Source organism: Muscardinus avellanarius (genome assembly GCF_963383645.1).
Source record: "Muscardinus avellanarius genome assembly, chromosome: 5".
NCBI lineage: Eukaryota > Metazoa > Chordata > Mammalia > Rodentia > Gliridae > Muscardinus > Muscardinus avellanarius.
The window spans coordinates 136489356-136501384 of record NC_137790.1 but is presented as its reverse complement, the minus strand read 5'-3'; positions in this window follow the sequence as shown (position 1 = coordinate 136501384).

Genomic DNA, 12029 nt, shown 5'->3' with positions numbered 1-12029 from the left:
TATTTTTTAATTAATTTATTTTTTAAATTGGTGCATTGTAGTCATATATTAATCACATTGGAGTAAAAGACTTGAGAGGATATACAAGCACACATCATCCAATTAGCCCTCCTCCAGCCCCCATCCCATTCCCTCCCCCTCCCTCCATCCCACACTTCTTTGGTGATTTACTTTGATACATTTGTTTATGTACCTCCTGCGTTTTAAAGAGGCTCCGTCCTCCAGTATTACATACCCTCTGATTGGTCACATTAGTTGCTTCACTATAGGGCCCTTTCTATAGCTCAACCTCTTCCTGTTGCCCTTTTCCTCCTAGTTATTGCTGATTAAGAGAAGCGTCTGATTTATATTTTCTGCGATGTTTCTCTGTGCATGCTGCGTTGCAAGTACCAATCCCACTCTTGATGGTCCCAGTAGTGGCCTGGCTACTCAGTGGACTGATCCAGACCTCACTGGCTCAAGCAGCGGCCTTGCCTCATGGGAGGCCCCAGTTCTGGTCTCGCTGGCCCCTGAACCGGTCTAACCCCTAAGCTGGCTTTGGTCCCGACCTTGGAGGCCGCAGGAGTGAACTTGCCTCACGCCAGGCTCCGATGCTGGCCATTGGCCCCTGCACTGGTCTAACCCCTTGGCAGGATTCCAATCCCGGCCTCGGAGGCTCCAGCACCGGCCTAACCTCATGGCAGGCTCCAATGCCGGCCTCGTTGGCCCCAGCACCAGCCTAACCCCTCGGCAGGCTCCGAACCCGGCCTCGGAGGCCCCAGCACTGGTCATGCCTCAAGGCAGGCTCCGATGCCGGCCTCGCTGGCCCCAGCACTGGCCTAACCCCTCGGCAGGCTCTTATCCTGGCCTCAGAGGCCCCAGTACCGGCCTTGCCTCAAGGCAGGCTCCGATGCCGGCCTCGCTGGCCCCAGCACCGGCCTAACCCCTTGGCAGGCTCCGATCACGGATTTGGAGGCCCCAGTACCAGCCTTGCCTCAAGGCAGGCTCCGATGCCAGCCTCACTGGCCCCAGCACCGGCCTAACCCCTCGGCAGGCTCCGATCCTGGCCTCGGAGGCCCCAGCACTGGTCATGCCTCAATGCAGGCTCCGATGCCGGCCTCGCTGGCCCCAGCACCGGCCTAACCCCTCGGCAGGCTCTTATCCTGGCCTCGGAGGCCCCAGTACTGGCCTTGCCTCACGGCAGGCTCCGATGCCGGCCTCGCTGGCCCCAGCACCGGCCTAACCCCTCAGCAGGCTCCAATCCCGGCCTCGGAGGCCCCAGCACTGGTCATGCCTCAAGGCAGGCTCCGATGCCGGCCTCGCTGGCCCCAGCACCGGCCTAACCCCTCGGCAGGCTCTTATCCTGGCCTCGAGGCCCCAGTACCGGCCTTGCCTCAAGGCAGGCTCCGATGCCGGCCTCGCTGGCCCCAGCACCGGCCTAACCCCTTGGCAGGCTCCGATCCCGGATTTGGAGGCCCCAGCACTGGTCATGCATCAAGGCAGGCTCCAATGCCGGCCTCGCTGGCCCCAGCACCAGCCTAATCCCTCAGCAGGCTCTTATCCTGGCCTCGGAGGCCCCAGTACCAGCCTTGCCTCACGGCAGGCTCCGATGCCGGCCTCACTGGCCCCAGCACCGGCCTAACCCCTCGGCAGGCTCTTGTCCTGGCCTCGGAGGCCCCAGTACCGGCCTTGCCTCATGGCAGGCTCCGATGCCGGCCTCGCTGGCCCCAGCACCGGCCTAACCCCTCGGCAGGCTCTTATCCTGGTCTCGGAGGCCTCAGTACCGGCCTTGCCTCAAGGCAGGCTCCGATGCCGGCCTCGCTGGCCCCAGCACCGGCCTAACCCCTCAGCAGGCTCTTATCCTGGCCTCGAGGCCCCAGTACTGGCCTTGCCTTAAGGCAGGCTCCGATGCCGGCCTCACTGGCCCCAGCACCGGCCTAACCCCTCGGCAGGCTCCGATCCCGGCCTCGGAGGCCCCAGCACTGGTCATGCCTCACGGCAGGCTCCGCTGCCGGCCTCGCTGGCCCCAGCACCGGCCTAACCCCTCGGCAGGCTCTTATCCTGGCCTCGGAGGCCCAAGTACCGGCCTTGCCTCAAGGCAGGCTCTGATGCCAGCCTCGCTGGCCCCAGCACCGGCCTAACCCCTCAGCAGGGTCCGGTCCCGTCCTCGGGGGCTCCAACACTGGCCTTGCCTCACGGCAGGCTCCAATGCCGGCCTCGCTGACCCCAGCACCAGCCTAACCCCTCAGCAAGTTCCGGACCCGACCTCGGAGGCCCTAGCACAAGCCTTGCATCATGGCAGGCTCCAATGCTGGCCTCGCTGGCCCCAGCATCGGTCTAACCCCTCTGCAGGTTCCAATCCCGGCCACGGAGGCCTCAGTAGTGGCCTTGCCTCACAGCAAGCTCCGATGTCGGCCACTGGCCCCGGCGCCCGCCTAACCCCTCAGCAGGTTCCGATCACTGTCTCTGTGGTTATTATTTCAAAGGTTCCAGTTGTAATGTATCGGATCTCTGCCTCCCCCGAATATTGGCCACTGGCATTGCCACTGCCTCCACTGTTTCAAATCCTTCCCAGGCTCTTTTTCCACTCTGAATGTTGTCCAGTGTTCCTAAGCATGCGTGATGGTAGTATTCGACATTTGGTGTAATTTCTCCAAAAAAATAAAGTTGGTAAGATCCGATTTCTGCTTCTCCTGAATACAAGTCTCCACCACCATCGCGGAGAACTCTTTCAACACCGCATTTCTCCTTGGTCTCCGCTAAACTCTCTCCTTATATGTGATGTCTGAGATTCTTAACAATATAGAGAAATAGCAGTCCTCTTTCACGGCGAATTTTTCCATAAGTTCCAGTGCATTTAGATAAGTTTTGTCTGCATCTCCAGTGTCCTGGCATCCATAACGGCTTTCTTACCACCTCTCCGATATTTTTCTTTATCTTTTTCTGTTCTGGGCCTGGTTTCTCCAGGGGTCTGGCGTGCTACTCACAGTTCGGCCCGGGGCCCAGAGTCCCGCGACCCGGGCCCCAGCTGGCGTGCCCTGTGCTCGACCCCCGCCCAGAACCCAGCATCTTACTGGGCCTGGTTTCTCCAGGGGTCTGGCATGCTACTCGCAGTTCTGCCTGGGGCCCAGAGTCTCGCGACCCGGGCCCCATCTGGCGTGCCCAGCCCGCGACCCCCGCCCAGAACCCAGCGTCTTACTGGGTCCGGTTTCTCCAGGGGTCTGGCGTGCTACTCGCAGTTCGCTGAGGCTAGCTTCTAACCTGCGCAATCCTCCTGTCTCCGCCTCCCAAGTGCGGGGATTACAAGCGTGTGCCACCACACCCAGCGTGGTATATACTTTTAACCCCAGTACTTGGGAAGCTAAGACAGGAGGATTGCAGGTTTGAGGACAGCCTCAGGAAATAATGAGACTCTCATTAATCTAGCGAAGTCCTGTTTCAAAATAAAAATCAATAAAATTGGGCTGGGGTGTAGTTCGGAGGTAGAAAACTATCAGGTTCAATCCCCAGTATCACACACACACACACACACACACACACACACACACACAAATCTTTCTCTCTCCATTCATTTATTCATTTATGTTTTTCAAGGCCATTCCATCCCTGAGCTACACCCCCAGTCCTATTTTATATTTTGTTTTGAAACAAAGTCTAAGTTGCTGAGGGTCGTGCTACATTTCTGAGTAGGACCGGCTTTCAACCTGTCATTCTCCTGTCTAGTCTCCCAAGTACTAGGATCACAGGATGGGCTGCTATGCCCGGCTACAGAATCTATTTCATGATGGTGAAGGAGTCATGATTCAGAACAGAGAAGTGGTTAGACCCGGTGCCCCAGCCACGAAGACCTGAGGCTCTGTCTGGGGCATACTGGAGGCGCGGGTCTGATTTGCTTTGTAATCACTAGACCTCGAATAAAGAAGAAATGCCCCGATTCAGCGGAAGTCACCGAGGCAGAATGGATGGATACTGGAATAGCTGGTTTACATTTTATCGTCGTATGTGTTATGTAGGTATCCGTGTGTGTTTATATATGTGTGGTGATATTTTTCAGCACGGGGCTAATCTGAATAGTGTTATTAGGTCTCATCTGGTACATGAGGGTGTATGTGCTCCTGGGACTGAACTGAGGTGTGTTTTACTTCTGAGCTACATCCTCCAACCCTATCTGCTATTAATTAATTAATTGATTTACTTTTTGCGATACCGGGGATGGAACCTAGGGGCATTCTTCCTCCCAGCCACAACTCAACCCTATTTTTTTATTATTTATTTATTTATTTATTTATTTATTTATTTATTTATTTTTGGTGGTATTGGGGATGGAACCCTTCTACCTCCAGGCTACACTCTCAGACCTATTTTTATTTGGAAACAGGGTCTTTTTTGTTTTGTTTTGTTTTTGGTGGTACTGGGGTTCCTGGAAACCCTTCTACCTCTGGGCTACACTCCCAGACCTATTTTATATATTTTTATTTGGAAACAGGGTCTCCTAAACCAGGGAGGCTGGCTACAAACCTGTGCAATCCTCCTGTCTCTGCCTCCCAAGCGCTAGGATTACAAGCGCTAGGATTACAAAACACAAGTGTGTATTTTGAAGCAGGTCTCACTGAGTTGCAAAGGGCCTCACTAAGTAGCCGAGGCTGGCCGCGAACCTCCTATCTCAGCCTCCCAAAATGCTGGAATGACAATCGTGCGCCACTACATTTGGCCTGTTTTTTTAATTTTGAAACAGGATCTCGCTAAGTTACCACGCACTGCTGACCTCTTGTCTCAGCCTTCCAAGTACTGGGATTACAGGCATGCCACCGCACCAGGCTCTCCCAGATTTTAAACATCAGTACCCAGTCCAGACTAGCTGCAGAGGCAAAACTTTTCATGAATTCGTCAAAGAGTTGAGTTCTCGAGGCAATGGAGGAGACACACGAACTGCCTCAGCCTCGCTGATGTGAAGAGGGACGGGTAGCCACCATTCAGCTGGTGCCAAAGAAATCGGCTAATACTTTGGTGAACTCCTAAATTTGGAATTTGCTCTAGCATATCAGTTTAGAATAACTTGGAGCTATTTTTTTAGTATATAGTGGACATTCGCGGCCTCAGCTTAGTTATTCAGCTCAGTTCGCGATCAGCCTCAGCTGCTTAGTGAGGTCCTCTGCAACTTAGTGAGACCGTGTTTCAAAATATAGAATAAAAGCCGGGCGTGGTGGCGCACGCTTATAATCCTAGCATTGGGGAGGCTGAGACTAAAGGATCACGGTTTGCAGACAGCCTCGGCTACTTAGTGAGGCTCTTTGCAACTCAGTGAGACCTGGTTTCAAAATAAAGAATAAAAAATAAGACTGGGGGTGTAGTTCGGAGGCAGAATGTCCCTGGGGTTCAATCCCCAGTATCACAAAAACAAAACACACACACACACACACACACCCAATGAATAGTAAGTTGATTTTAAACCAATTACTTTTGTTTTATTTATTTAATTGTATTTGTTTAAATGTTACTCAATTTAATTATTAAATTAAATTCAAATGTTATTAAATCTAAGTGCAATGATATTTTATCCATTTAAATGTGAGTTGTCAATCAAGGCCTCTGGGCTTCTTGTTGTTTGAGCCTTCCAGGGCTTCCTTTCTCTGGTTCCCAAGCTTTCCATCTCATCGATGAATGCCGAGCGCCTGGGCTGAGATGGAGGCGGCTTGGGGACGGCCTTGGGATGCAGGGCCTGCCGGTGTCCTTCACGCACCACTGCCCCTGCGGTCCATCAGCCCTTGCAACTGCGCGCCGCGCTCTCCGGGTCTCCGCGCCCGCCGTCCCTCGGAGGAAGGGGCTCTATTTGTCTCGACCCCCCGCCCGGGCCAGGTGCACAGCCCTGGGGAACGCCCTCGTCCTGACAGGAGGCACCGGCCCTGCCCCGGTGGCCAGCGCCTGGGATCCTGCCCAGGGTTTCAGTCCGAGGCCCCTCCTGTTCCGGGAAGGTCTGGGGAAGTGGAGGAAGGAGGAGGCGGACGAGGCTGTGGCATCTGTGTGCGGTGGCCCCACCCGCGCCTGGGTGGCCGCCCTGCCCTGTGACACCTAATTCTCCACAGCCCAGCGCTCGGACGTGCCCGTCGCCTCTCCGTACTGAAAATACAGGCAGATTAAATGGTGTCCCGTGGCCGGTGATGATGCGCTCGGCCCCTTTGCGATGGCCAGAGGAGGGGGACGCAGGCGTGGATGGGCTCGGGGCGCCCTGGCGGGGAGGCTGGGCTGCCAGCGGGGCGCCGGGTAGGGTGGACAGACCCCAGGGAGCTGGCCGCAGAAGGTCCTTTTGGCCCAAAGAACGCAGTGCCACCGCGGGTCGCACTGCCCGGCCGCAGCCAGGTGGGCGGCGCCCCCTAGCGGCCGGCGGTGACTCCAGACCGCGGAGACCCCGCCCACCTCCATCTGGCCACGCCCACAGCGCTGCGCCACGCCCACCTCACCAGGCTCCCTGGACCTGGGGCGCCGGGCTGCAGAAGCCGCGGGGAGCTGCGACCTCAACCGGCTGTGTTCGGGTTCCCTCGTCCGTGAAATGGCGTGACAGCCACACCTCACAGGGCTGTCGTGAAGATTCAGGGGCGGATGTCTGAGCCTCTGAGGGTATTTGGTGCATTCTGAGCTCTCAACACACGCTGGGTTTCGGGAGCCTTTCTGGAACTTCCAGGTCGCTGGGACAGAGGAGCCACCGTTATGAAAATACCATCTTCTCTTTCCCGATCCCCCAGTTCCTCTCGTGTAAGCTGGCAGTCGTGATGTATCAGGAGGAAGAAGGTTTTAACAAACATTTATTTTTTGCTGGGACCTCTGAGGTCTCGCTTATGGATTTGGGGGTTGTATGGACTTAAAGAGGATGCCTATGTGTTGAACTCTCAGACCAGAGGGGGTTAAAACACATCTGGGGCCTGCCCAAAGCTCTTTTTCAAATTTTCATTTCTGCTCCCCATAATGGGGGAATGAACCCAGGGGTATTCTACCTCTGAGCTACACCCACAGTCCTATTTTATTTTTATTTTTATTTATTTATTTATAAGGTACTAGGGATGGAACCCAGGGGCATTTTACCTCTGAGCTACACCCCTAGACCCATTTTTTTATTCCTTATTTTGAAACAGGGTCTTACTGAGTTGCTGAGGGTCTAAGTTGCCGAGGCTGGTCTCAAACCTGCAATCTTCCTGTCTCAGCCTCCGAAGTACTGGGATTAACAGTCACTATGCCTGGCTTAAAGTTTCCCAGTTCTTCCCTGAGTCTGAGCATTTCCACTCCCATGCCTGGCGTGCTACTGCGGAGAGAGAACGTGGGAGAGGACCAGAGAGAGGGGCTAGAGTTGCCTCCTGCCTAGGCGCTAAAAGAGAGGCTGGAAGCAAGTGGGGGCTCCCTGCGAGCACTTCAGAGGACTGCTTCTGCCCCCTTGGGAGCCTTCCCAGGATGACTGTAGGTGAGGACTCTGAGCTAGGAAAGCCCTCCTGGGTTTGTTAGCTGGGTGTAAGATCCTTCCCCAGGGCAGGAGTAGGCACACGTAGCACCAAGCCAGCGTGGGTCGTAGACCTGCACCTTGCTTTCCTCTCTCCTCTTCTTGCTGCCATGCCCCGAACTCTGCAGACCCAGCCTCACATGGACTGAACCTCTGAAATCTCCAAAAGCTGTGAGCAACTAACTCTTCCTCCTCTCAGTTCTGTGGTCGGCTGTTTTGGATTATGGGAATGAGGACACTGACGGAGGATAGTGACAATATACATTGCTGTCTGCAGTGCTGCCGTGGTATAGTCTTAGCCTGAACTCTGCAGAGAAACAGAACCCTGAACGAAATGAGGAGAGACCGGCCGATTCATCGTTAGGAGGCTGGCTCACAGCTGTGGGAGCTGGCGGGCCTCGGCCCTGCACTCGGGCCGCCGAAGACCCAGGAGGAGCCGCTGATGCAGTTCAAGGTGAAAGCCAGGCAGTGTGGCAGCTGAAGGCAGTCAGAGGTGGGTGTGCTCTCGGACTCGGGGACAGCCTTTTTCCTCATTCAGGCCTTCAGCTCATTGGACTGGACCATCCACTCTGGCCCAGATGCCCTGGGCCGTGAGTTCTCAGATGCACACAGGTTTCCTGCTTGCCCCTGTGCACACCTGTGCCTGTCCCCTCTGCCCGGAAAGCCTTCTGTACCTGCAGCCCCGCCCTGGCCCTTCCCCTCATCTCTCGGCTGCATGAGCTCACAGCTCCTGCGCTTTGCTCGGGCACGTCAGGTACTGAGCGGATAGAAGAGGCAGGAGTGGCCACCGGAAGGGAGGGGCTTCGTTTCTCCAGCTGTGGTCGCGGCAGGTGCACTGCCTCCCACCTGCACCCCAGGGCTGCTGAGACCCCTCCACTGCAGCTCAGCCCCCCTCCTTCTCCCCTCAGTCAGCTGGCCTCCCTCGGGCCCCTCAGCCTTGCCGTCCCTCGGCCCAGCAAACCTCAACCACCCGAAGAGGATCTTTTCCTGACCCCGCGTCTCTCCCGGCCGCCGCTCATCTCTGCCTCCTGGATTCAGTCTTGGTCCCCACTCCCACCCCGCCCCAAACGGCCTTTTATTATTTTACCTTTTGGGACCCACCATGGGTGCTTGGCCGCTGGGAAGCCCTTCCTGACCGTCCTCTCCCCTCCTCCAACAGCCCGACAAAGCTGGTGGAAGTGCCTCCGTGGGCAGCCTTGTCCACCCAGGCCGGCTCGCTGCGGGAGATGATTCCAGCACTCACTCACATCCGCTTTGTTTTCTGAGCACGTCGGATTGACTACTGTCCTCACCTGATGGCAGTTAGGCAGGACCACGTGACTACCTCTGGCCATGGGCTAGGCGCAGAGCCGTGTGTTCCTACCAAAGCGTCTGCCCATCCTGCGAGCCCTTCCCAGACTGTCTCCCCGGCCTCTTGGATCAGCCCAAGCAGCCTGCTTTCCTAAGCTGCGCTAGGAAACCACAGTCCCCAAGAGTCACCCCCACCTGCCGCAGACTCCGTGAGCAGGAGGTAAACCCCTTTTCTGCCATGTGACTGAGTCGCTGAGGTTCCAGAGCCGGAGCCACACCTGCTGGGGGAGTTTGTTAAAGGGGTGGGTGGCTTGGTACACGGCACCACCTGGGCACGTTCTGTTATCTTGATCAAGGCGGAGCAGGTGCCTGGGAGGCAGAACTCCAGTAAGGTGGTGAGCCCCGGGGAGTGTCCCCAACTTTGGGGCTGGGCACGGGGTGTCATGGGAGAAAGGCTTTCTTTTGATTTGCCCAGGGCTTGCCCAGGACCTGTTTACATATTTAATCTCTGCTGAAAGGTTATGATGAATCTGGTGCTATTGGCGGGAGAGGGACATTTCTAGGTGTTTACTTAGTTCTGAAGGGGAGGAATTTTCTCCTGGATTTGCAGAGTCTCTCTCTCTCTTACACACACACACACACACACACACACACACACACACACACACACGTAAATGAAATATCACCTGTGGTCCCCACCTTTCTTACACGGCCCTAAGGAGATGCTCCAGCTCCCTGCCGTGTAAACTTAAGTGAGAAAAGAGGAGCCCTCCCCACATTGACCCTCTAACTCCAGAATGACTCAGCAGGGGAGATGGGGTGGGAGCGGGCAGCGAGAGCCAGGCAGCCTGGTTCGAGTCCCGGCCTGGCCTGCTTTGATTTGTGTGAAGTTGGCCACCATGGCTTTCTTGATTTCAGATTCCTCGTTTTCAAATGGGACCTGAAGGCCAGTCTGGCTTCCAACATGGGGCTGTGGAGGGGAGCCTTGCAGAGGGCTTGGGCAAGGGGACTGGATGCAGATGCAGTGTTGGCTTGTCGCTGCATTTCTCCTCTTATTCTAAGGAGTATCAAAGAAGAATGGAATACAAATATTCCTGTAGGAGCGGGCGTGGTGGGCACGCTTGTCATCCCAGCATTCGGGAGGCTGAGACAGGAGGATGGCGGTTCGAGGCCAGCCTCAGCTACTTAGTGAGGCCCTCTGCAACTCAGTGAGACCCTGTTTCAAAATAAAGAAGAGAAAACAGGAGCTTGGAGGTAGAATGCCCCTGGGTTTCATCGGCAGTACCACACACACACAAGTAGATCCGTCTTTCATAGTTCCTCCTTTCATCCCTGGTGGGCTGGGTTGTTCAGAGAGATGGAGTGGTGCCGGTGGGGGGCAAGCCTTCTAGGGCTGGATAATGGAAGAGAGGGTACAGCTGAGGGTGTGGCCAGGGAGGCCGACTGAGCCCTGGGTCGGCTTCTGTAGAGCCACCACTAGGGGGCTCCAGATTGGGAAGGGACCAAAGACCTACAATGACCTTTATTTTTACTTTTATGTGGTCCTGGGATTATAAACTCAGGGGTGTTCTACCTCTAAGCTGCACCCCAGACTTATTTTACTTTTTAAAATAGAGTCTACGTTGTTGAGGTCTTGCTAAATTGTTGAGGCTGGCCTTGAACTTGCAATCCTCCCGTCTCAGTCTCCCAAGTACTGGGATTACAGGTGTGTGCCACCACACCTGGCTACAGTGGCCTGTAATGTAGGGGCACCCGAGGATCACGGGATGGCTCTGGGAGCCAGTGCCCAGCATGACTGATGCTGAATTTCCAGCCAGTCAGCAGGATGGGGATTTAACATCAGGCTCAACTAATCTAAAGGGATAATAGTGACTTTTTTTTTTTTTTTTTTTGCTCGTGAAGTGAGAACTTTTTCATTACTGATAAGAGCTCTTGGGATTGAAGACAGGGGCCTTGTACCTCCAGTCCCTACCCTCAGCACCTCCCTCTTTTTGGACACAGGGTTTCCTAGCTTGCTAAGTGTCTAAGTTGCGGAGACTGGCTTCAAACCTGAGATCCTCCTGTTTCAGTCTCCCAAGTACTGGAATTCCAGGTGTGCACCACCATGCCTTTTATTTATTTTGTATGGCATTGGGATTGAACCCAGAGAAGTTCTATCTCTGAGCTAAACCCCCAGCCCGATTTTATTTCTTATTTGGAAACAGGATCTCACTAAGTTGCGGAGGGCCTCACTAAGTAGTTGAGGCCGGCTTCAAACTTGTATTCCTCCTGTTTCAGCCTCCCAAGTACTGGGATTGCAAGTGCGCACCATCAGACCGGGCCTCTTAGTTTATTTTCGAAGCCCCCAAGAGGGGTTATGGCGATCTAGGAAATCAGACTCAACAGGCCTCCCTTTACCTTCTCAGCCTCCACACATGCTACAATTTACCAAAAGCCTGTCAGTCTGTGCCTCCCTCAGTGGCCCGCACGCACACGAGCTTCCCGCGGCTCTGATGCACTGGTTTCCGCCACACAGGGCTGCGGACCACCCACGCCCGCCGCAGGGAGCAGCCAGTGAGAAGTGTCCTTGCTGGGTCCCTTTGAAAACCACAGAAATACCCTTGGGGGTGAGTCAAGAGTGTTCCGAATCCACATCTTAACAACACCCTTTCCACTTGCGCATCTTCCACTCAGGAAGTTTGTGAAGCTTGGCTTTGGAAGTGGAATAAAAGGGATGTCACTGTATTTTGTGCTAGCAGTGGAAAGATTGGCCGGGGAGAAGTCACCAGTTATCACTACGATACCGATTCCGTCTTATGTCACAGACAAAGCTGTTCACATCTGATCCTGCTTCCCCACAGAAACTCAAGAGCAGTGACTAGGTCTCTTGAGATCCCAGCCTCGCCAGCCTTTAACAGTTATTTGCAGAATTTCACTGAAGGAACAAGAAGTGCCGAGTATCTACTCAGTACCAGGCCGATGGGCTGACAGTTCATTACCTCTAATCCCCTTGTCCGTGCTGTGTTATGGGGACTTCTCCATCTAGAAAGTGTGTTTTTTTTTTTTTTTTTTTTTTTTTTTTTTTTTGCGGTACTGCAGATGGAACCCAGGGGGATTCTACCTCTGAGCTATACCCCCAGTCCTATTTTTATTATTTAATTGGAAACAGGCTTTCACTGAGTTGCAAAGGGTCTAAATAGCTGAGGGTGTCCTCGAACTGTGATCCTCCTGTCTCAGCCTCCCAAATGCTGGGATTAAAAGCGTGCACCGCCACGCCTGGCTGTCTGCTTTCTGA